Source organism: Protopterus annectens, chromosome 3.part1 (genome assembly GCF_019279795.1).
Source record: "Protopterus annectens isolate FY-2018-M chromosome 3.part1, PAN1.0, whole genome shotgun sequence".
NCBI classification, from domain to species: Eukaryota; Metazoa; Chordata; order Ceratodontiformes; family Protopteridae; genus Protopterus; species Protopterus annectens.
In genome coordinates this window covers 1,833,670,093-1,833,695,914 of record NC_056732.1, presented here as the reverse complement: position 1 = coordinate 1,833,695,914, position 25,822 = coordinate 1,833,670,093, and the positions used below count along the sequence as shown (strand labels likewise).

Below are 25,822 nucleotides of genomic sequence, written 5' to 3'. Positions count from 1 at the left end.
TATGTTCAGGGTGGTGAGTTTTTCTGTAATAACAGAGTGGGAAATGGTGTCAAAAGCCTTGGCGAGGTCAAGGTAGGCTGTGTGAACCACCTTTTCCTCATCTATGGCCTTGGTGACCATCTCGAAGAAGTCATCCAGGTTTAGTAGGCATGATCTGCCCTTAAAGCCGAACTGGGTCGGGTCAAGTGTTTGGAGGTTCCCAATGTCTTTGTTAATGTGTTCCTTGATGATGTGCTCCATAGCCTTGCAGAACAGGCTAGTGAGGCTTATGGGGCTATAGTTACCAGGGTCAGTTGTCACCCCTCCTTTGTGGAGAGGAATAACCGTTGCTGTGCACCATTCTATGGGCACATAGGCTGTGGACAGGTTGAGGTTAAACAGCGTGTTTAGGTGGGGGGGTTAGTTTGTTCTGTAGTTCGTGCAAGACGCAGCCTGGGACACCATCTGGTCTCATTGACACTGTGTTTTTGGCTTTTGAAAGGGCTGTTTTCACCTGTGCATCTCTGATTTTTGGGACACTACACCTTACTGGTATTGTTGTGGGCCCTTTTGGAGGTGAGAGGGGGGGTGAAGTTTGCAATGAATCTATCTGCCAGAATGTTGGCAATATCAGTAGGTTCATTATATTTTGTGCTATGTTGCACTAGTTCAGTGCATATCTGCGAGTTGCCACTTAGATTCTTAACATAGCTAAAGAAGGCTTTGTGGTTATGTTTTGCATCCTTGGCTATTTTTCTTTCAAAGTTAGCCTTGGATGATTTCATGAGGGACCTCAGTTTCTTACTGATACTGATCAGAGATGTCTTTCCTTCTTGGGATTTGTTTTTTTTCTGAACTAGTTTCCTTCTATTGTATAGCCTGTTTATTGCAAGGGTCCACCAAACTGGTTTCCTTCTCTTAGAGGAATGAGTCTTGGTTTTGCTAGGGATGGCACGAACCGTGCATCCTTGTAGGTGCTCATAGAGTGCATTTGTAAAGGTTTCTGCATCTTGGGCAGCATTATCCTTTAGCGTGGGGGCTGTGAAACTTACCACCTCTGTGTTAAGTAAGGTGAAGTTTGCTTTAGAAAAGTTTTTTTACTGTGGTTTCCTTAGTTGGGGGGGGTGGTGCGGTGTGGACATCCAGAGTGATTAGTTGATGGTCTGATCTAACCAGTGACGGGTTGACCTCTGGTGTGGAACACCTGTTGCCCATGTTGGTGATAACTAGGTCCAACATGTTTTCACCTCTGGTAGGGGAGTTTACCAGCTGATCCGGGGCATCTGAGTTGATGAATTCCAGGAAGTGCTGGGCCTGGAAATTTGTACTTGAGTAGTTTTTCAAGTGAATGGTAGGGTAATTTAAATTGCCCAATATCAGGGTGTTTGTTAGGACCTTCATGTCTTCCAGTGTCTCCAGAAAGGTGGAGGGTGGTCCTGTGTCATGGAGGGTGATCTGTAGCAGGCCAAAACTTGCATTGCAGATTTGCCCAATGTTAGTTGCACATGGATGATCTCAGAGGTATCATGCTGCGCCACTAGCCTGAAGGTGTAGGTATATTTGATGAATATGGACATACTCCCTCCTTTTGTGTTTCGGTCCATGTTCTGTGACCAAAACGTGTGGTATGAGTTGCAGCCCGGTAGCACTCTTTGGAGCCTTGAACTAGGTTTCAGTTACTGCACAGATGTCTACGTTCTCCATACTGAGGAGTGCTTCGAGCACATGCATTTTGAGATTTAAACTCCTGGCATTGAGTAGCATAACCTTCAGTTTTTTTGTTAATTGTGCTGTTTACAGAGGTGGGTTTGACTTTTGAGCCTTGCCTAAAAAAGGCACTATGGGGGCAGCAAGAGCCTTGGCCAGTACTTGAAAGCCTAGGGGTGACAGTTGCAAGCAGTCTCTTGCGAAGCAATGTGGCTTGTCGAGCATGTCATCCCAGGCTGACAGACACTGGATTTGCAATCTCCTCTCCGGTCCAGCTGGTGAATCTGGGAATCTTGAGGCAATGTTACAACTGCCTCATGTACACAGACAACTCTCTCCTCCTCCCAACAAATTCCAACACATGTGAGAGATGTAACCATATAGCCAAACTGGAGGCTAAGCTCTCTCAACTCAGTACTGGCATAACCAGTCAGGAGGAGAAGGAAACCACACTCACTACAATTCCAGTCTCACATAGACCTACCACGACAGCAAACCAAACACATAATCACACAAAAACATACTCGGAGGCTCTAAATAAAGATCTGCCGAAGCAGCAGAGACCTCCAAAGCAGACACCCAAGCAGCAGCTACCCCAAAACAAAACATGTGCAACACATATCTCACAAAGCCAGTGTGCCGAACAGTCACAGCCCTTAAGACTAAACAACACACCTGATACACTTGTAATAGGTGACTCTATTGTCAGGCACACTGACGTCCCAAGGCTGAACAAGGAGAGGGTCACTGTGAGCAGCCTGTCAGGCGCTAGGATCCGCCACATAACACAAGCACTCAGGTCACCTCAAGGCAAGTACAAATATGACTCAGTCATTGTCCATGCTGGTGTGAATGACCTGAGACGTACCTCCCTGGACTACATGAAAAGAGACATAAAGGAGCTCTCTGAGCATGTAGCCCAGGCTGGTATGACCCTGACCTTGAGTAGCATCTTACCCTCACCAAGAATGATGCCACAGTATGAAGACAAGATGATCAATTTCAACAATTGGCTTAAGTACTGGTGTCATTCAAAGGGGATCCAATGCCTGTCAGCTTGGGATGATATGCTCGACAAGCCACGATGCTTCGCTAGGGACAGCTTGCACCTGTCACCCTGGGCTTTCAGATATTGGCAAAGGCTCTTGCTACCCCATAGTGCCTTTTTAGGCAAGGCTCAAAAGACAAACCCACCTCCATAGGTATCACAAGGGATAAGAAACTAAGAGTAATGCTACTCAACGCCAGAAGTCTAAACCTCAAGATGCACGCACTCTAAACTCTCCTTAGCATGGAGAACATTGATATCTGTGCAGTAACAGAAACCTGGTTCAGGACTCCCGAGAGCACCCCAGCACTAGCAGCTTATACCTCATAGCATGCTTTTCGCCCCCAGAACTTGGACCGAACCACAAGAGGAGGGGGAGTATCGATATTCATCAAAGATACCCACACCTCCAGGTTGGTGGCAAAGCACGAAGAATCAGAGACTATCCATGTGCAACTAACAGTGGGTAAAACTGCCTTCCAGTTTATAGCCTGCTACAGACCACCCTCCCAAACCCAGGAACCCCACTCGGCCTTCCTGAGAACACTGGAAAATATGAAGGTCTCTCCAAACACCATTATATTGGGCGACTTCAACTACCCAAACATAGACTGGGAGCATTACTCTAGCTCCAACACCCTAGCCCAAAGGTTCCTAGAATTTATAAACTCAAATGATATGGAACAACTTGTTACCACTCCCACAAGAGGGGAAAACATACTGGACCTGATCATCACCAACATGGGGACTCTATGCTCCAGACCAGAAGTGTATCCCTCACTGGTAAGATCAGACCATAAACTAATCTCACTGGATTATTCACATCCCGATCCCACCCCCTGCCCAGAAAAACACAGTGAAAAACTTCTCTAAAGCAAATTTCACACTCCTCAAAACTGAGGTGGAATCCTTCAAAGCCCCGGCCTGTGGAAAATACGCCCAGACCGCAGAATCCTTTATAAACACATTCTATGAACACCTTCAGGAATGCATGGATCATGCGATCCCAAATAAAACCAAGACCCAATCCTCCAAAGGCAGACGTCCTGTCTGGTGGACCCCAGCCATAAACAAACTATACAATAGAAGGAGGAAGCTACTAAATGGTAGAGCAAAATCCCAGAAAGGAAGGCATCACTGATCAGTATTAGCAAAAACTACGGGCACACATAAAATTGTCTAAGGCCAGCTTCGAGAGAAAAATTGCACAGGACACTAAGGATAATCACAAGGCTTTCTTTAGTTATGTTAGGAACCTGGGTGGTAATTCCCAGATATGCTCAGAATTAGTCCAAAATGACAAAAAATACACGAACCCACAGACATTGCCAACATCCTAGCTGACAGGTTCAGCAAACTCCCCACCAAAAGGGCATAGATCTATCCCAGCAGGGTGCTGCCCCTGACATCTCAGATGCTCAGGTAAGAGCCGCCTCTCCAAAGCAAAAACACAGCATCAATGGGACCAGACGGTGTCCCGGGCTGCATCCTACATGAACTCCAAGAAGAGCTAAACCCAAACATAAAACTACTGTTCAATCTCAGCCTTACTACAGGATGTGTGCCCAAAGAGTGGTGTACAGCAACAGTGGTCCCTCTCCATAAAGGTGATGCCTCAACGGATCCTGTAAACTATCGCCCCATAAGCCTGACTAGCTTGGTCTGCAAAGCTATGGAAAGGATCATCATGGACCTCATAAATAAAGATATTGGGGACCTACAAACACTGGATCCTACCCAGTTCGGCTTTGTTAAGGGCAGATCCTGCCTCTTAAACCTGGTTGATTTCTTTGAAACAGTCACCAAGGCCATTGACGAGGGGAAGGTGGTCCACACAGCCTACCTGGACCTCGCAAAGCCTTCGATACAATACCCCACTCTGGCATTATAGATAAGCTCACCAGCTTAAATATAAACCCCTATGTCACTAGATGGATTGCAAATTGGCTCAAGGACAGAACCCACATGGTTAGAATTGCTGGAGCCATGTCAGACTCCAAACCAGTTACAAGTGGTGTCCCACAAGGCTCAGTCCTGGGACCTCTCTTGTTCGGTATATATTTCTCGGAGGTACAGGCCAACACGGAAGGACTGTGGCTGACCAAGTTCGCAGATGACTGCAAACTGGGCGCCATAATCGACTCTCTAGCAGAGACAAGCATCCTCCAAAAGGGCCTCATAGAAACAGACAACTGGTGCCAGAGCCATGGCCTCAAGCTAAATGCCAAAAAGTGTATAGTCATCCCTTTGGCAAAAACAAAGTGCCCACAAATTACCACATAGGTGGTAATCCATTAAGTACAGAAGAAGTAATTAGGGACCTGGGGACCCAAGCTGATAGCAATCTCTCATTTGACAACCATGTGGCCAAAGTGGTTAGAAAAACATTTTATATAGCCCACCTAATCATGAAGGGATTCACATCTAGATCAGGGGATGTCATCGTGCCTCTTTACTCATCCCTCATCAGGCCCATAATTGAGTACAATGCCCCTTTTGGGATGTACCTTACCAGACACCTGCAGCAACTGGAAAGACCCCAAAGTACCTCACCAAGAGGATCAAAGGGCTCAAACAGATGCCATATGCTGCCGGTTAAAGAAACTTCAGCTCTACTCAGTGGCATACCGCCTGTTCAGAGGCGATCTGTGCCTGACTATAAAGCCATGTCCAACCCGGAATTAATGTACATGCTGCACCTCAGAAAATCCAAATCCCATTGAGCTACGCGCTCGAGAGACTTGAACCTCAGCACTGAAATAAATAGGACATGCTGGAGGGACAGATTCATAACCCAGAGGCTCCCTTCACTCTGGAATAAAATCCCAGTCCAGGTTAGGCAGAGTCCCTCATTGACTCTCTTCAAGAGGAATCTTGATGAGTGGATGGGAGATCGTAGGTTTACCCCGGGTATCACTTCTGTGTCACTGTTAGACAGAGGCACAGTATACTAACCTAGAAAAAGGGCATAGCAAAATAAATTTAAAATGGGTGGCGAAAGCCAAACACATTCTGGCTAGGCTTATAAATGCCCTAGGGCAGATAGCCTAGTATGAACATATGAACCTATGAATGACACCAGAAGCTTAGCCAAATGTTGAAATTAATCAATTTTTCTTTATACTGAGGTATCATTCTTGGTGAGGGCAGGATGCTACTCAGGGTCAAGGTCATAACAGCCTGGGCTACATGATCAGAGAGCTCTTCCATGTCACCTTTCATGTAGTCCAGGGAGGTATGTCTCAGGTCATTCACACCAACATGAACAATGACAGAGTCATATTTGTACTTGTTCTGGAATGACCTGAGTGCATGTGTTATGTGGCACATTCTGGCTCTCGACAGGCAGCTAACAGTAACCTTCTGCTTGCCCAGCCTAGTGAGTGGGACGTCAGTGTGCCTGACTATAGAGTCACCTATTACTAGTGTGTTAGGTATGTTATTTCACCTTAAAGGCTGTGATTGTGCGGCACACTGATTTTGTGTTTTATGTGTTGTCTGGTTTGTGACGGGAAGTGCAGGTTGTTTGGGTGTCTGCTTTGGAGGTCTCTGATGCTTTTGCAGGTTTTTATTTAGAGCCTCCGAGTATGATTTTGTGTATTTATGTGTATTTTTTGCCAGTGCTGTTTTAGTAGGTCTGTGTGTGGCTGGAGTTGTAGTGCAAGTATGAACCTTCTCTCTTGACTGTCTATTTCAGTCTTGGGTGGAGGCAGCTTACCTTTCAGTTTAGCTATATAACTGCATCTCTCGCATATGTTAGTGTTTTGTGGTAGGAGGAGAGGGTTGATTGTGTACATGAGGCAAGTTGTAACATTGCCTTAGGATACCCAGATTCACCAGCTGGACTGGAGATGTCTTGCCCTGCTGGGCAATCAGTGTCAGGGTATATTAGTGCTTGCTATTAGGTCTGAGCAAGTGCTGGGCTGTAAGATGCTTTTTGAGTACTTAGGTTGCGAGTTACACTAGTTTCAAGGGAAAAACTGAAGAGGAGACTTAGTGGAGCCGGGAATAATTTAACCGTAGCTAACCGGCACTGCCCAGTGCGCACAACCGTGCAAACGCAGCTTTTATAGTCGGGAAATGAACGAGACAGAAACTAGCCCAAAATGGTCAATAAACTACTAACTTCTGGGCTGGAACCACTCCTCCAGGGACAGACAGGTTGCATAAAGCTCCCCTCCCTCACAGGTGAACAGAGAAACTTCCTTCTATCCAAGTAAGGTATGGGTAACTCCAAAACTAGTATCACAGCCCTGAATTCAGCACTAGCCTGAAAACTGGACTATACTAGCTTAGAAAGGTGGGAAACAAGGAATTTTTTTTTGTTTTGTTTTTTTGAAAAGATAAGGTAAAAACAGTAAAAAAATACACTTAAAACAGCTTTAATGACTACAAATGATCGGAAAAGGCTATCGCACTTTAGTGTGTAGCCTACAACAGTTAAACAAATTATTTAAATAAAAAACACTAAAGTGCAGGCAATCAAATAAGTACAGCATGTGAAAAAAACAAGCTTTTAAATCACAATAAACGCTGGAAAATCTGCGTTTAGGCGGAAAATGGTTAAGTACAGCAAGAAAGTACAGAAAACTGATTCTTAATCACTCCAAAGTCTCTCTCCTAAGCTAGAAGGCTTGTATCAGTTTAAGGTTTTGTAGTGCTACCCAGTAGGTTAGTTGCAGGAAAGATGGGAAACAAGCACAGATGTGGTCTTTTAAACCAGAAAGTTGAAAGAGACGGACAAACTGTCCAAATGGTAAATAAACTACAATTTCTGGGCCAAGAACCTCTCCTCTCGTGGTAGATAGGCTACCTAGTGCTTACCACTCCCAGTGATAAGCTAGAAGGCTTTCCTCCAACACAGAAAGGGGCTCAGAAGCTTACAAAGAGTCCTGGAATACAGTAAATCTGTACCTGGACTAGACTAGTAAAGTACAGCTGTGTACCTACCATAAATGTAGATGTTAGAGTGTATTCACTGTTGCAGTCATTACACTTGGGTTATCCTGCGGGCAGGCTACCCGCAGTCGGCCTGAATTCCAAAGTCCTGGTCTGGCGTCGGTTGCTGTCACCTCTTCCCTGACATCAGTGCGCCAGGGGTATAAAAGATGCAGCCGATGCCATTTTCTTCGGTCTTTCTTGCCCCAGATGTCAGGTGCCCCCAAAAGGGTAAGCTAAAAACATTACTTATAAAAAAGCATGCACTAACATAAATATTACCTTCATCTACAAGCAAATACACCACATATGTTGTATAGAACAGAGAAGTACAGATAAGTCCCAGCAAAGAAAGGGGGATGGTGGGTAGGTAACCTGGACTGCAACAGTGAATACACTCGAACATCTACATTTATGGTAGGTACACAACTGTACTATGTTCATCGTGTTTCACTGTTGCAGTCAATACACTTGGGTTGAATCCCAAAGCTGAGCTTGGGTGGCTGGGCCTAAATAGAATTAGAGTGGCTATGAGGCCGTGCAGAACTGCAGTGACAAAGCCTGCTCTGGACTTAGAGTAAAGAGGTAAGTGGTAGTGCTTTGTAAAAGTGTGCACTGAAGTCCAAGTTGCAGCCTCCAAAATATCCTTGGTTGGTACTCCTCTGAGGAAGGTTGCTGAGGTAGCTGCTGCCCTGGTCAAATGGGGCTTAATGCCCTTAGGCACTAATTTGCCATGTTGTCAGTAGCAGAAACAAATGCAGTGTCCTATCCATTTTGAAATAGTCTGCTTTGAGAGATGGCCTTTCCTTGTGATCCTGCAGCATATGACACTAAAGGTTGCTCAGTCTTTCTGAAAGCTTTAGTTTTGTCCAAGTAGAAACGTAGCTGTCTGTGTACAGCCAAAGAATGTAGAAGTCTCTCCCCTTTATTCTGTGCCTTTATTCTGTGGATTTGGATAAAAGTAGGCAAATGAATGGTTTGATTAAGAGCCACACTGGACACTACCTTAGGCATAAATGTTGGGTTCGTCCTTAGAGAAACCCTGTCTGGATGGAAAATGATAAAAGGTTCCACAGCCATTAATGCCTGTAACTCTGAGACTCTTCTTGCTGAAGTTATTGCTAGGAGCAGAGCTGTTTTCCATGATAAGAATTTTATCTCGGCTGTATTGGCTGGCTCAAAGGGAGGCAGTGTGAGCTTTTCCAAGACAAAATTGAGGTCCCATGTAGGTATTGGTGCTCTCCTTGGAGTGTTTTTGGCCCCTCTGAGGTACTGCCTTAGCAGTGGATGTGAAAAAATAGGTGGTTCCGTATTGTAATGAGCTGAAATGGCAGAGTCATGGATCTTAATTGATGAGAAGGATAGGCCTTTGTCCAGCATCTCAGTTAGGTATTGTAAAATCTGAGGAATATTTGGAACAAGCATGTCAATTCCTTGTGCCTGGTTCCAAGCATAGAATCTCTTCCATTTTTCTGCATAAGATTTTCTGGTGCTGGGCCTCCTGGCCTCCAAAATAACATCCATAACTGCTTTAGAGAGAGGTGTGTTCTGAGTGGTTATATTATTTGCCATGCAGCCAGATTTAAGGTTCTGAGTTGGCTGTGCAGGATCTGATTGTTTTGTTGGGTCAGTAGATGAGGGATATGAGGTGAAGTCCCGGCTGGGCCTTGAGACAAGCTCTTTAAGATTGGGTACCAGTGCTGGCATGGCCAAGTCTGGGGCAATCAGTACCACTTTTGTTTTTCTTGTCTGACCTTTAGGAGTACCTTGGGGAGGAGAGGCAGTGGAGGAAAGGCATATACTGTAAGGTTTTTCGAGCTGAATGATAAGAGCATCCACCTTCCATGCTTGTTTGTGATAAGTCCTTGTGCAGAATCTCTGTAGTTGGCTGTTGTGAGGGGAGGCAAATAGATCTATGTCTGGGCATCCCCATTTCCTTGTGATCATGCTGAATACTTCTTTCCTGGCAAGAATTGTGCTTGCAGATGCACTTGATAAGTCAATGCTGTGTTCCACAAAGTCATGGCTTGCCTGCAGAGGGGGTAGGAATGTGTGCCCCCTTGCTTACCACATGACTGTAGTATTGTCCGTCTTTATCAACAGTTGTCCTGGATGGAGTAGGTCCTTGAAGGCTGTCAGGGCATTCTGTACAGCTAGCATCTCTTTTTGGTTGATATGAAGATGCATTTGGCTTGCGAGCCACGTGCCCTGAATACATTTTCCTGCCATGTGGGCCCCCCCAGACATAATCCGATGCATCTGTTGCTAGTGTCTGCCTGGCTGTGGGTAAAGTGAATGGCTGTCCCTTGTTGTGGTGACAGGCCAGTACCTACCATCGAAACTCCTAATGCAGGCAGGGAATAAGGGTAGTTAATGTTTCCAGGCTGTGGCAATGTTGAGTCCAAACACTTTTTAGATACCATTGTAGCTTCCTCATATGCAGTCTTGCATATGGAATTAGCAGAATGCAGGATGCCATGAAGCCCGAAGCCTGCAGAATTTTTCTTGCAGGTAACTGGGTTTTTGTTGCCATCTTTTCAAAGTAAGAAGTCAGTTGCCTTTGTTTGACTGGCCTGCGATAAACCATCTGGGCAGTTGTATTTAAGCTTTCACCCAGGAATATTATCTCTTGAGAGGGCACTAGTTTTGATTTCTTTTCTTTTACTGTGTACCCTAGGCAGCCTTAGTAATCTTTTTACAAACGCCAGATGCTTCAGTAGAATGTCCTAGCTCTCTGCTTGAATAAGGCAGTCATCCAAGTAGGGATATATTTGAAATCCTCTTTGTCTGCAAAATGCAATTACTGGTGCCAGGCATTTTGTGAAGACCTGGGCGCAGTAGATAAGCCAAAGGGCAGTGCCGAGAATTGGTAGTGCATTGAGCCAGCTACGAATCTGAGGTATCTTCTGCAAGACTGTCTGATTGGGACATACAGGTATGCCTCTTTGAGGTCCAAAGTTATGAGCCAAGCCTTCTTGCCCAGCATCGGCAGAAGTTGCTGTAGTGTCAACATTTTGAATTTTGGAACGTCCAGAAAAGTGTTGGTCCAGTATTGGTCTCCAGGCTTTGTCCTTTCTGGGTACTAAGAAAAGTCTTGAGTAAAATCCTTGTCCCTGCTCTTGCTGTGGTACTCACTGAATAGCCCTCATGTCCATGAGAGACGAAATTTGCTTTTGTGCCTCTGCCCATTGATTGTGTGGCAGGTCTGACATACCTTTCGTCTTTGGAAAGGTGTGAAAGTGGAACCTGTAGCCCTGAGAAACAATATTCAAGACCCATTTGTCCTGGGTGATCATGTGCCAATTTTGTGAAAAAAGTGCTAGCTTTCCCCCTAAGGGTGCTGCCAAAAGATAAGTGCTTGGCATTGGCAGTGGAAAGTCATTGGGACTGTTTCCTATATGGCTGTGATTTGTCTTCTCCGCTTTTGGAGGTAGAAGCACCCCATTGTTTAGGCCTGTATGAGCCTTGGGGCTGAGATCTGCCTCTAGGGTGTCTGTATCTGCCTCTTTGTGGCCTGTCTTGACACTGGAAAGGACCAATTCTTAGAAGGCCAGTTCCTGCTAAAATCTGGGTGGCTGGACCTGTAAAAAATCCTTTAGTGTCTGCATAGACTTCGCTTTATACTCCATTTTCTTTAACACCTCTTCTGCCTCAACACCAAACAAAGTATCATGCTGTAATGGAGCATCCAGTAGTTTTGCTTTAACATGATCAGGCAGATTCTGTTCCTTTAACCGAGCATGCCTTCGAATGACAGAGCCTGTAACAGCGGCCCTGCAAGAGGCCTCCAGTGAATCAAAACCACATTGCAAAGTATGCTTTCCCACTTGTTCAGCTGCATGCAATACATCCTGCATTTCCTTGTTTTCAGAACATTCAGAATTTGTCAGCATTTTCTGTTTTAGCAATGACATTAAGTATTGCTGATATTTAAGCATATGAAACTGACAATTTAAAGCCCTTACAGCCAAGGTAGCAGAGGTGTAAACTTTTTTCCCCCATCTGTCCAGAGCTCTAGAATCCCTATCAGAGGGGACAGGGTTTTTTGCAGTGGAAGCCTTGACCCCTTTGGGACCCTGAGATATAGTTTCTGGGTCAGCAGCAGGGTTTTTATATAAAAATTTATGTGAATCTGGAACCCTGTAGTACCTGTCTGGCTTAACGGGTGCAGGGGGTAAAGAGTCTGGAGACAGACCGGACTCTGAAAATACATCATCTACAATATCTAGTACAGGTGGAATAGCAAGAGGTCTGTGTTGAGGCAGTAAAAGAAAATCTCTGAGCCTTTTCTTAGATTCTGAATAATCTTGGCTCTCCCAATGGAAATGCTTCCTCATGGTGTGCAGGGCTTCCCCAAAAGAATAGTCCTCAGGAGGAGAGGCTGAAGGGATAGATTCTTCAGCATCAGAGTCCTCACAGAGAGGAAGAGAGTATCCCTGTTCTGAAGAGGAGTCAGATGAAATGGAAACCTGGTCAGAGGAATCATATTCAGTGTCTTGCCTAGGCCTCTTATCAGGAAGGGGATGGGAAGCCCTGATCAAAGTAATTAGGTCTTCGGCCATCTTCAGCATCTGTTTCTTAGGCATGGAAGTCTGCCCAGGAGAATGCAGTACTTGTTTCTTTGTCTTTAAAGCTGTTTTAGTCTTTGCCTTTGAAGCTGAGGTTGGCTTGATATATAACTGTGTAGGTCTGAAAACACCCTCAGAAGCCGATGCCTGCTCAGCGGTTCCGGACCCATCTGAGGAAATAGTTTCCGAAGGCCCAATACCTTGAGTATCCAGAGGCCTAGTGGTCTCCACGTGGGAGTCGGAGGCGGCCTGTGGCTCTGAGGTAGCGGGTGCCAGGGGCTGCGAAAGCGCCTCACTGAGAACCGGCGACTGGCCTAGCAGAGGCTTTGTTGTGGTTTTGGACCTCGGATGCCTGTCCTTTTCTTTTTCCTTGCACTTTTTATGAACTCCGGTAGTCGGCTGTTCCAACGGCATTATATAGCTAAACCTTCGGCCAAAGTAATGAAATGCAAAATCGTACCGACGCTTAATAGTGTGTTGGTTAAATCTAGCACAAAACCAACAACTAGCAACATCGTGATCAGGGCCTACGCAAGGAATACAGTAAGAATGAAAATCCTTAAGAGGTATTTGCTTCCCACAAGAAATACAATTGTTAACTTTTTCTGACATCGGTCTGGAGCAAGAAAAAAGTTTCCCCGATGGGGTACTTAGCTTTACTGAAGACTTCAGATCTGAAATTCGATTTCAAAAATCTCAGGAGTCGGCCGACCGGCACTTGCAAACTGCTTTTCGGGCACTGCTCGGCAAGAAAGACTGAAGAAAATGTCGTCGGCTGCACCCTGGCGCACTGATGTCAGGGAAGAGGCGACAGCAACTGACACCAGACCAGGACTTTGGAATTCAGGCCGACTGCGGGTAGCCTGCCATGAGGATAACTGAAGTGTATTGACTGCAAAAGTAAAACACGATGAACATCAGGAAAGGCAGGAAACAAGCGCAAACACAGGCTTTTAAATCAGAAGGTTGAAAGAGATGGAAAAGCTTCCCAAACGGCCAATAAACTATAATTTCTGGGCCAGAAACCACTCCTCCTGTGGTAGATAGATTACTCAGTGCTTACCACTTCCACTGATAAGCTAGAAGGCTTCTCTCCAACACAGAAGGGCTGGGGGGCTCAGAAGCTTAGCAACAGTCCTGGATACAGCAAATCTGTACCTGGAATACACTAGTTATTGGAAAAGCGGGGACCATACGCAAAAAAAGAAGTTATGTACTCACCATAACGTTCCATGTATGTAGTCCATCTCATCGAACATTATTACATGTGGGTTCGGAGCCGATCCTCTGCTACGACTCGGCCGCTTAGAAAGCCTGAAAACTACTGATTGGCTCGTGGCTAATAGGTATCCCATGGTGCATGCGCACATTCCCCAGATCTTGTTTGCTACTAATTTACCAGAATAAGACAGGAAAAAGAACAAAGGTCCGGAAGAATAAACTGTAATAAAAGGAGCCCTTGTGGCAAAAAAAACACTATAGAAAAGGAAAAACTGTATCCAGATCCTCCAGGAAGGGGGCTGGTGGGTGGGTTCGTAAATGTTCGGCGAGATGGACTACATACATGGAACGTTATGGTGAGTATGTTATGTAGTCCTATCTCGCCTCCATTATTACATGTGGGACAACGTCCCTAGCATCTTGAATAGGTGGCTCACTGGAAGATACTCCTGAGTACCGTGAAACCAAACAAAGCTCTACCCCTGGAAGTAGAATCCAATTTATAATGGGAAATGAAGGTATGAGGGGTAGCCCATGTTGCTGCTGCACAAATGCTATCAATAGGTGTCCTGGTTTGGAAAGCAGCAGAAGTAGAGAAGGACCTGGTGGAACGCATTTTGACTTTAAAGGGCAACTCCTTTCCTTGAGAACTGTAAATAAAGGAAATACAATTAGAGATCCAGTTCGAAAGTGTAACCTTGGAAACTGGCAAGCCCATTCTCACCTCAGCAAAGGAAATAAACAGCTGTTCTGATTTTCTAAATTCCTTGGTCTGGTGGATACAGAAAAGTACAGTTTTGTACCTACCATAAATGTAGATGTCCGATAGGTATGCATCTGCAGTCATAACATATGGGTTGTCCTGCCTCAGGCAGCCCTTCGGTCGGCCGGATTCCAAAGTCTGGGTCTGGCCTCGGCTGATGTCGCACTTTCCCCGACGTCAGAGCGTCTGGGGTATAAAAGCATCAGCCGACGCCATTTTCCTCAGTTTTTCTTGCCCCAGATGCCAGGTGCCCTCTAGGAAGGCTAAATTTGGATAAATGCTGAAAAGTTCCAAACATTTGCAAATTATATACATGAATAAACAAACAAATACACCATAATAGATTCCCCCAGCTAGCTAAAAGATGGGTAAGCACCCTAGGAATACCCAAGAGGGGAAGGAGGGAGGGTAATCCTGACTGCAGATGCATACCTATCGGACATCTACATTTATGGTAGGTACAAAACTGTACTATGTCCTTCAAGGATGCATCTGCAGTCATAACATATGGGTAGAATACCATAGCCAAACTGGGGGTGGAGGTACTAAGAAAAGGATGGTGTAGTTAAGATCCCCTGCAGGACTGCAGTTGCAAAACCTGCTCTGGATCTAGAGTATAAAGGTAGATTGTAATGCTTGGCAAATGTATGCACGGAGGTCCAAGTAGCAGCTTCTAAAATGTCCTTGGTAGCCACCCCCCTTAGGAAGGCTGTAGTGGTGGCCGTGGCCCTTGTGGAGTGAGGCCTGATATTTTCAGGAACCATCTTTCCATGAAAGGAGTAGCTAAAGCGAATGAAATTTCTTATCCATTTTGAAATTGTCTGTTTGGAAATTGCTCTTCCTTGCACCCCAGCTGCATATGCTACAAAAAGCTGGTCAGATTTTCTGCTAGTTTTTGTTCTGTCCAAATAGTAGCGTAGTTGTCTGTGTATATCCAGGGTGTGCAAAAGTTTTTCCCCTTTATTCTGTGGATTAGGGAAGAACGTAGGCAAGTGAATAGCTTGGTTCAAGGAAACCCTAGATACCACCTTTGGCATAAAAGTAGGATTGGTTCTTAGTGACACCCTGTCCTGGTGGAAAATAAGAAAAGGCTGTACTGCCATTAATGCTTGTAACTCAGATACTCTTCTTGCTGAAGTGATGGCCAGAAGGAATGCAGTTTTCCAAGATAGAAACTGTAGATCCGCTGATGCTGCTGGTTCAAAAGAAGGTAGTGTCAGTTTTTCCAGCACAAAGTTGAGATCCCAGGCAGGTAGAGGGGGTCTTATTGGAGGTTTAACATTTTTGATCCCTCTCAGAAATTGTCTGAGGAGAGGGTGTGAGAAGATAGGCGGATCCACATTGTATTCTGCTGAAATTGCTGAAGCATGAATCTTAATAGAAGAATAGGACAGGCCATTGTGGAACAATTCTGCTAAATATTCTAGGATATGTGCTAAGTTTGCCCCTGTGACATCTGTGCCCTTCAATGTGCTCCAAATGAGAAATCTCTTCCATTTAGCTGAGTATGTCTTCCTTGTGGAAGGCCTGCGAGCTTCCAGGATAATGTCCTTCACCCTCTGAGATAAAACAGTCTGATTGGGATTTAAGGAATTTTCCAGGCAGTTAGCTGCAATGTTTTCAAGTTGGGATGTAGGGTCTTGAAATTGTTCTGCGTTAGAAGAAGAGGCCAAAGGGGGAGAGGCCATGATTTTGCCTGAGACATGCTTCTCAATAGTGGATACCAGTGTTGCCTTGGCCAGTCCGGAGCTATTAGTATCACTCTTGGCTGTTCCTCCCTGATTTTCAGTAGAACCTTGTGCATCAATGGGAGAGGTGGGAAGGCATATACTGTTAGGGCTTTCCAGCTGAGAGAGAGTCCACCCTCCAAGCTTGTGGGTGGTATGTCCTTGAGTAGAATGTCTTCAGTTGATGGTTGAGTGGGGAGGCGAACAGGTCTATCTCCGGCATTCCCCATGTCTTTGTTATGAGCTTGAAGATGTCTGGGTGCAGCATCCATTCGTGTGCATCCATGGTAGTTCTGCTTAGGCTGTCCGCCAGTGCATTTTCTTTCCCTGGCACGAATTGGGCCTGTAGTTGGATATTGAGATTCAGGTATAGATCCCACAGATTCATAGCCATCCGGCATAGCGGGTAAGAATGTGTGCCACCTTGTTTGTTTACGTACCACATGACCGTGGTGTTGTCTGTCCTTATTAACAGTTGTCCTTGCTGGAGGAAGGGTTTGAATGCCTCGATTGCATGTCTCACTGCTAGCATTTCCTTTTGGTTTATGTGCATGCTTAGCTGCCCTTGAGGCCATAGGCCTTGGATGCATTTGTCCTCCATGTGTGCTCCCCATCCTCGGTCCGAGGCGTCTGTGGTGATGGTCTGCCTTGCTTTTGGTTTGTTGAAAGGCAATCCTCTGTTGGACTGGCAGGCCTGAGCCCACCACAGGAATTCCTGCTGAAGGCATGGAATGATTGGCATCATGGTTTCTAAACTGTGACTGTGTTGAGACCATACACTCCTTCGGTACCATTGTAATTTCCTCATATGCAGTCTGGCATGTGGGATTAGAATTATGCAGGATGCCATGTAACCCAGGGCCTGCAGGATTTTCATTGCAGTAAGCTGAGTTAGTCTTGTCAAAATCATGAAGTAATCTGGAAGTAATTTTTGCTTTTCTTCTGTGAGAAAGGCCATTTGGGTGCTTGTGTCCAGTTCTGCACCCAAAAAGGTGATCCTTTGGGATGGTACTAGTCTTGACTTTTGGATGCTGACTGTGTATCCCAAGGCCTGTAACAGGTGTATGGTATAGGCCAAGTCCTTTAGCAATTTGTTCTTGTTGTCCGCTTGTATTAGGCAGTCGTCCAGGTATGGATAAATTTGAATTCCCTGTAGTCTGCAATGTGCAACCACTGATGCCAGGCATTTCGTGAATACTCTGGGCGCAGTAGATAAGCCAAAGGGCAATGCTGAGAATTGATAATGCTCTGATCCTGCAAGAAATCTGAGGTGTCTTCTGCAACTTGGTCGTATAGGGACGTGCAGGTATGCCTCCTTGAGATCTAGAGTCACCAGCCAAGACTCCTTGCCCAACATGGGAAGAAGTTGCTGTAGAGTCAGCATTTTGAATTTTGGCACAATGAGATAAGTGTTAAGTGCGGACAAGTCGAGAATATGCCTCCATTGATTTTCTTTTCTTGGTACAAGGAATAGTCTGGAGTAAAATCCTTGGCCTTGTTCTGAACATGGTACCTTTTCTATTGCTTTCATCAGAAGTAACTTGCTGATTTGTTTTAAAGCTTCTGCCTTCTGATTTGGTGGAAGGTTTGGCATTCCGCTTCTTTTTGGCAAAGTGTGGAAGTGAAACCTGTATCCTTTGTCTATTATTTGCAATGCCCAAGTATCCTTTGTAATATAATGCCAGTTTTTTGAGAATAAGGCCAGCTTTCCGCCCAAGGGTGCTTCCAGTTGATCCCTGGTAGGCGGAATCAGAGTCAAGTCATTGAGTCTGTCCTGTAGTAGTGGTTGTTGTAGCTGTTGCACTACTCCTCTGGTTGGCAGGCTGCCACTGACGGCCTCTGTAGGAGCCCTTCGATTGACCTCTGCCTCTAGATCGCCTGTTCCTGCCTCTCTGGGCTTTGTTCGAGTCTGGAAAGGACCAAATTTTTGTAGGCCAGTTTCTGCTGAATCTCTGTGGTTGAACTTGCAGGAAATCTTTAACTGTTTGCACAGATTTTTCTTTTTCTTCAACCTTTTTCAGAATCTCCTGAGCAGGGGAGCCAAATAAATTTTGTTTCTCCATTGGAGCATCGAGGAGTTTAACTTTGACATGGTCTGGCAAAGATTGCTCCTTCAGCCAGGCATGTCTACGAATAACTGCCCCAGTCATAGCTGATCTAAATGAAGCCTCCAGTGCATCATAGCCACATTTTAAGAAATGATTACTAACCTGTTGTGAGTTATGTACCAAATCCTGAAGGGATTTATGGTCTAGGGGTTCAGGAGAAGAAAGTTTCTTATTCAGTTCATCTAACAAGTACTCTTGGTACTGTATCATATGGAATTGACAGTTTAATGCCCTGACAGAAAGAGTTGCAGAAGTATACACCTTCTTACCCCATCTCTCTAAAGCTCTAGACTTTCTATCAGAGGGTAGGGGATTTTTGGCAGTAGTGGCTGCAACCCCTTTAGTGCCCTGAGAAATAGTTTCTGGATCTGCAGAATGGGCTTTATACAGATGGAAATGTGAATCCGGGACCCTGTAATATCTGTCAGGTTTGGCAGGGGCCGGAGGAAGAGTATCAGGGGCTGTACTGACATCATTGTACACATCATCAATTACATTTAGTACAGGAGGTATAGCTAAGGGCCTATGCTGAGACAAATGCAAAAAGGTTCGTAATCTTTTTCTAGAATCAGAGAAATCCTGACCTTGCCATTGAAAGTGCTCTCTCATGGAGTGTAAAGTCTCCCCAAAGGAAAACTCTTCAGGAGGGAGGCCAAGGATAGATTCCTCTGCATCTGAATCCTCATAAGGCGAGTAAGCCCCTTCCTGGTGGTCTGACAACTCAGATCCATCCGTGGAATCATCTGAGGAGAGGGGTTCGGAGTGGTCAGTTCTGGGCCTTTTGTCTGGAGGAGGTTGAGAGGCCCTGTCTGGGTGAGGTTGTGAACCCCTAATTAAGGAGATAAGGTCCTCAGCCAGGCTGAGGATCTGTGAACTAGAGGAAGGCCTCTGGGTTGTAGTTTTGGTAGGCAAAGCTTTAGAAAGTTTGGCAGCTTTAGCCCTAGAAAAGGCCTTAATGAACATAGAAGCTGGGGGCCTAGCAGCCCCACGTGCAGGGGTAGAAATGTCCAAAGGTATGATGTCGGACAATTCCTGAACACTGGCTTCGGTAGGTAATTCTGAAGCCGACTCAGCCGGGGCCTCTCGGGCCTCGGTGGTCGGAATTATGGTTTCGGAAGAAGGAATCGCCGAGGACTCGGTTTCGGCCGAAACCGAGACACTCGTGGTAGGCCTAGCCGTGGTTTCAGCCGAAACTGCGGGCCGCGAGTGTCGGTCCTTTCCTTGCGTTTTTTGACCATATGCGAAGTCGGAGTCTCCGACGGCATTTTATAAGCAAAAGCGGCTCCAAAAAATTCCTCTGCAAACTCCGACCGACGTCTAAGAGTTAGTCGGTTGAAGGAGGCACAGGCTAAACAGGCTGATACGTCGTGGTCCGGGCCTAAGCAAGGAAGGCAGTAAGAATGGAAATCCTTATGAGGTATTTGCTTCCCACAAGTTAAGCAATTATTTACTTTGTCTGACATCGGCTGAGGCAAGAAAGGGTCCCCAACGGGGTACTTAGCTTTTTTCGAAGTCTTCGGTAGCTGAAATCTCTGGATCTGACCGACCGGCACTTGCGAACAGCTTCTGCTTCGGGCACCGTGCGGCAAGAAAGACTGAGGAAAATGGCGTCGGCTGATGCTCTTATACCCCAGATGCTCTGACGTCGGGGAAAGTGCGACATCAGCTGAGGCCAGACCCAGACTTTGGAATCCGGCCAACCGAAGGGCTGCCTGAGGCAGGACAACCCATATGTTATGACTGCAGATGCATCCTTGAAGGACATCGTAGTTGCCGGTGTACATCCATTTGGTGAAATGTATACTCTGCTTTATTGGAGTGATTAGGGAAGAACACTGGCAATTCAATTGTTTGGTTTAAGTGAAATTGAGAACAGACTTTAAGAATAAAAGAAGGATCGGTCCGGAGAGAAACCCTATCTTTGAGAAAAATTAAATATGGAGGTTTAACAGACAGAGCCTGTAATTCAGAAACTCGCCTGGCTGAGGTTATTGTTACCAGAAAAAGAGTCTTCCAAGACAGAAATTTCAACTGACAACTATGGGCTGGTTCAAAGGGTGGCAGAGGAAGTCTAGACAGAACTAGATTCAGGTCCCAAGGAGGAACAGGGTCTTGCACAGGAGGTCTTAACATCATGGAACCCTTAAGAAAAGATTTGCACTGTTTGTGAGACATAAGACTGGAATCATTAATCCCCACATGAAAATTAGATATTGCTGCTAGTTAAACTCGGAGTGTAGCAGCCGCTGAACCTTGGTGAAACAGTTCTGAAAGAAATTCTAGAACAATAGTAATGGGAGCTGTAAATGGATCAACTTCTCTATTGTGTGCCCATATGGAAAAATCTCTTCCATATTCAAATGATACAATTTTCTAGTCGAAGGCTTGTGAGAAGAGGTAATAATATGAGTTACAGCTGGAGACAAATCATGAAGCCTGACTAGTGACAGAACTGGAGCAGCCACGCTGTCAGTTTGAGAGTGTGGAGACTGGGGTGAAGAGAACCTGACATGTGTGTCAGGAGGTCTGGCACTGAGTCCAGAGTCCATGGGCAGTCCAACAGGAGAGGCCTGAGAAAAGGGAACCAAATCTAACGACGCCAGTAAGGAGTGATGAGGATCATCTTGCTTCCCAACAGCATTGCTTTCTGTATGACCTTGGGGATGAGAGGAAAATGAGGAAAAGCATAAAGGAGTCCCGGGGGCCAATCGTGGACTAGTGCATCTTTTGGAGACTCCCCAGGAGGGGGGATGAGAGAGAAAAAGGTGCTGCATTTGGTGTTGATGGAACTGGCAAAGAGGTTGCAGCAGGGTTGTCCCCACTTGTGAAGGATCATACTGGCTATTTTCTGGTTCAAGGACCATTCGTGAAGTAACAATATTGCCCTGCTTTGCTTGTCCGCTTTTACATTGGAAGTCCTTGGGATGTGCGTTGCAATGAGAAAGCATTTGGAAGAAATCGCCCACTCCCGAACTTGCATGGTCTCTCGACATAAGGCATATGATCTTGTCTCCCCTTGCTTGTTTAGATACCAGACAACCGACATGTTGTCGGTCTGGATAGCTATCGTCCCTAGAGGGAGAGAGTTGTGAAGTGTTTGCAATGCTAGAAGCACCGCCCTCATCTTTAGGACACTGATATGCAGATGGGCCTCCTGCTGTTGTTATGTGCCTTGGACAGTCCTGCCAAGATAATGCCCCCCCTATCTGAGAGGCAATCCATGGTCACAGTGGCAACGGGTTGGTGCAGTACAAAGGGAGTCCCTGTGGTAAGATGACCTGGTTGAATCCACCAGCGTAGGTCCTTTTTGCAAGAATCTGTAATCAGGATCTGATGATGTAGAGGCAACTGCTGAAATGACCACTGGGATGACAGGAGCCATTGGAGTATTCTCATATGTAGTCTTGCTAAAGGTACCAAGGTTATGGTTGATGCCATAGTTCCGAGAAGCTGCAACACCACCTTCGCTTTGAATCTTTGAAGGAGAAGTATCCTGTAAATTTGTTGCACAACATTCTGTATTCTGTCTGTAGGTAGTCTGGCTGTCATCTCGACTGTGTCTATGTTTGCTCCTATAAAGGTTATAGACTGAGTGGGCAAAATAGAGGATTTTTCCCAGTTTATCAAGATTCCAAACTGGCAGCAGAGCTTGATTGTGGAATATCTCGACTGAATTAGGTGATGCCTGGTGGTGGCGGTCAGGAGCCAATCGTCCAGGTATGGAAAGACTTGGATTCCCTGATGCCGCAAATGAGCTGTGACTACTGCCATGCACTTGGTGAACACCCATGGGGCTATGGTGAGACCAAAGGGGCAGCGCCCAAAGCTGGTAATGATTGGCTCCCAGCCAGAAGCATAGGTTGCTCCTTGATGCTTTGTCCATCATTATGTGGTAGTAGGCATCCTGGAGATCTATTCAGCACATCCAGCTGTCTCTCCCTAACAAAGGGAGTATGGATTGCAGAGTGACCATTCGGAACTTGGACTTCTTTACATGCTCGTTTAAGCTGCTGAGGTCGAGGATGGGTCTCGATTCCCCTGTTCTTTCTCGGATAGCCCTTTCCCCTCTACTCTATTGCCTAATACTGGCACAGTCCCCCATAACTCTACATACCACTTGTTCGTTTCCTCCCTCTGACCTCCTTCTCCCACATAGGATCTCTACTCTCACCCTCAAACCCAGAGCCTCCCCTTTCCCTACCACAGTCTCTTTCATTCACCTCCCTAACCTTGTTCCCAGTCTAGTGACTGTCTGTTCCTCTTCTTAAATTTGAGCAAAAACAAAAATAGAAAGTAATCTCTGACATTAAATTAAGACATTTCTCTCCTGTGCTGAAATACCTGATTTCCTCACGGATTGTTTTTTTTTGTTTCACTGCTGCACCTACTATGCTGCCCCGCTCCATTTGTCCTTGCTAACGCTCGGGCTCACTTTGCTCCTCTACCCTAGCCCACTCTCACCCACCCCCACATCAACTACATTTAAGGTTATACATCAAACCCCCAACACACCTCACTCCCAATTATCCAATCAAACTTCACCTATCATCCCCATGCTAGAACACTTCACCACACCCCTCTTCAACACCTAACATCTATAGTTACTGACAGCACTCCCACACTGACTCAACTCCTTCTGCAACTCAATTAGATGCCCTATAAACATCACACCCAGCTACTAAAAGTATTATTTTTCTCATTAACTATCTTCTCTCTCCTCCTGCTGTCCATCCTTTCCTCCTGCCACACACAACTTTATATCACCTCCCCACCACCATGGCAGACAGAGCCCATAACCAGTCCCATAAAACTAAAACATTTCCCTATATCACCCTGTGACCTTACCTCCACCAAACCTTTTTCCTTCCTGTATAATAAACTTACAAACAAAACTAGCCTTCAATCCTCCCAGAAACAAGCTAAGATATTACACAAACTAAACAAACTATCTATACCTACTCCAAAAACTCACTTGCTGTGGGGACATTCACCCTAATCCAGGACCCAACAAATCTAACAACACAAACTTAAAACAGCCAAATCCTCTATATCCAAGACCATCCTCATCGCTCCTCCTTTTAAACATTAACGTAAGAAGTATACTTAACAAAACACGGGATCTTCATGCCCTACTAGCTCTATACAAATCAGATATTGTGTTAACAGAAACTGGGCTTAAACCCAAGCATCACAACAATGAAATTACTGCCCCTGGGTACGATATCATATGTAGAGATAGATCAGGAAAAAAGGGAGGCGGTGGTACAATACTATTCCAAAACCACCTCATTACTGAACAATTTTAGTGCAATCCTAAGAAGTCAAAGATGTAGAACTAATTCTAACCAAATTAAAACTTAATTCCAACAAACAAATAATTATTGCAGGTGGATATATCCCACCAAGCAATAACGTTACCATACTGGAAAGCCTACTAAACTGGATGTCATCCTTCCTTCCACAAGAAACCATACTATTAGGTAGACTTTAATATTGACTGGTCTGATTGCTCCAGCCAAAATCCCACTACCTACATTAACCTTCATGGGTTTACCCAATTACAACTGCCCCCACAAGAACTAACAAAACCTCAGAACGCCAGTCCATCTTGGACTGGATTCTGCTATCAGACCCCATTCTGGCTCAACAATCAGGCTGTCTTTCTGACAGTCTGAGTGACCATCAAGCAACTTGCCTAATTAGGAACCAGTCCCACCACAATAAACAACCCATCCTCGGAGTAGTATGTAACAAAAGACCTTTACAGCTAATGACCTAACCAACTCACCAAAATGCTGTAACTGGACTCTCCTAAAACAACTCTTTCTAGACGAAGCCATGCAGTACTTTAACTCAACCTTCCTAAAAATCTTAAACTGTCATGCACCCTCCCCAGAACCATTAGAATGAAAACTAACAATGCCCCATGGCAAACAAAAGATACTAAAACCATAATGAAAGAAAGGGACAAAGCCTGGTTACAATTTCACAAACAAAAAAACAATACCTTGAGACAGAATTATCTTGAACTCCGCAACAAAGCTAAAAAAACTAATAAAACTTGACAAAACTAGCTACCATAAAACCATGCAGGAAAAATATGCTCTCATCCTTCAAAACTTCTGGGCGAAATAAATAGTTTACTACACCCAGGAAAATCCACCACTCCTACCCCTGTATTACCAAATGACTATGACAACATCCCCACCCAATTTAACAAATACTTTACTGAAACAGTCCAAGCCCGAGCCAACACCCAAAGTACTGCTAACAGCCCCTTACCTACAGAGACCCCTACCCAGTTCAGTACAACAAACAACTCATCTAGTTTTTCCCTGCACCCAGTCCCCACTAATGCAATTGCTAAACTCCTCAAAAAACTTAACCACTCTGGCAACTGACAATCTACCTGAAGATTTCCTTCAGATAACAGCGGAAACTATAGCCTATCCCATGGCCATTCTCATAAATAGGTCAATATCAAAATGTAAAGTACCTCACTCATGGAAAATATCACGTTATACCACTGCACAAAGGGGATAAGTCTTTTGAGCATACCAACTACTACCCTACTGCAATTCTAAAACCTTTATCAAAAATATTGGAGTGTGTAGCTCACTCCCAACTAATGCAGTATCTCCTAAAATATGACCCGTTATCCATATTGTGTAGCTCATTCCCAACTAATGCAGTATCTCCTAAAATATGACCCGTTATCCATATCCCAGCATGGCTTCAGACCTTCCCATAGCACTACTCTCATTTACAAACACTGTCAATCACCATAGAAACAATGGCCTATTTGTATCCTCGATATTCTCAGACCTATCGAAAGCCTTTGATATGGTTAACCATAGTATGCTTCTAGAAACTCTATCTTCCCTTAACATAAGCTCTTCCACCATATCATGGTTCAATAACTACTTATCAGATCGTCAGCAGGCAGTTCTATGACAAGACCAATTGTCCCCCCATTACCAGTAGCCATAGGTGTCCCTCAAGGATCCATCCTAGGTCCTTTGCTATTCTCAATATTTACTAACCAGATAGCTTCATTTCACTCTCTGCCTCAGTAGTGCAATACACAGATGATACCACTATATATGTACCGCCCCCACCCTACATGAGCTAAAAGCCATAACCCAAAATAACGTTTCCTTAGCAGAAGCATGGTTCACTAACATAAAACTTATTCTTAATCCCAAGAGAAAACAAACTCATTCTCTTTAGCCCTGGTAGATCTCCTCCACTAAACAATGATTTTACCATAAAATCTAAAGATAATATACAAATCACCCCAACAACACACACAAACTATTAGATGTAGAAATTGACAATCTAAAATTTGAAATACACATAGCCCAAATAATTAAGAAGGTTAACAAAGAGCTCGGTCTCCTTTACAGGAACAGACAGTTCATCACTAAACATACCAAAGCCACTATTACAAGGACTCATCTCTAATCCATTCTCCTTTATGCCTCCCCTATCACACCGAACTAAGTAAAATGGAATCCTGCTACAACAAGATTGCCAGGTTTGCTACGGATGCCTCTCATAGATCCCATCACTGTCTAGCCCTCAAGCAACTCAATTGGCTTAGGTTACGTCAACTACTCCTACTCAACCAATACTCAATAGTTCACAAGCTCTACTACCTTCTTGACAAAACCCCTGCACTTCAGAATCTGATTCACCCCTATACCACCACTAGAACCTTAAGATCTAGTTCTCAGAACCACATAAATGTCACCAAACATAAA

At 45.0% G+C, this 25,822-nt stretch overlaps 1 protein-coding gene across 1 annotated transcript in view; it reads right to left on the bottom strand.

Moving 5' to 3' along the window:
• The window catches only part of LOC122797897 (putative postmeiotic segregation increased 2-like protein 3), a 198,701-nt gene that overhangs the window by 47,964 nt on the left and 124,915 nt on the right, over positions 1-25,822 (bottom strand). The window lies entirely within an intron of this gene.